Source organism: Penaeus monodon, chromosome 29 (genome assembly GCF_015228065.2).
Source record: "Penaeus monodon isolate SGIC_2016 chromosome 29, NSTDA_Pmon_1, whole genome shotgun sequence".
Lineage (NCBI taxonomy): Eukaryota > Metazoa > Arthropoda > Malacostraca > Decapoda > Penaeidae > Penaeus > Penaeus monodon.
In genome coordinates, this window is record NC_051414.1 from 30,628,336 (window position 1) to 30,628,648 (window position 313).

Sequence of the window (313 nt, forward strand, 5' to 3'; positions counted from 1 at the left end):
GCGTGAGCGTGTGTGTTTGTATCTATAAGCAAATATATAAATATTTATGAGACCCGACAGTGATGCTATGCCGACTATATAACACCTGATTCCGTATTTTTCCTTAAAACTGCTTACAACTTATATATTTCTTTACCCGCCCCCTCAATTTATCCATGCATTATACTTTATTCCACTTCATATATATGCAAACTAGAACCTAAACTGAAGCATTTTTTTTTTAATATGAGATCAAAATAAAATATTTCTCACTTAAGTTTAATGGACTTTCATCCTACACGTGTCATTTCAAAATCACATTTAAATTTTATTT

At 30.4% G+C, this 313-nt stretch overlaps 1 protein-coding gene across 1 annotated transcript in view; it reads right to left on the reverse strand.

Annotated features, from left to right (window-relative positions):
• Positions 1–313, reverse strand: part of LOC119591839 — a 6,446-nt gene that overhangs the window by 2,591 nt on the left and 3,542 nt on the right. The gene's annotated exons all lie outside the window — the stretch shown is intronic.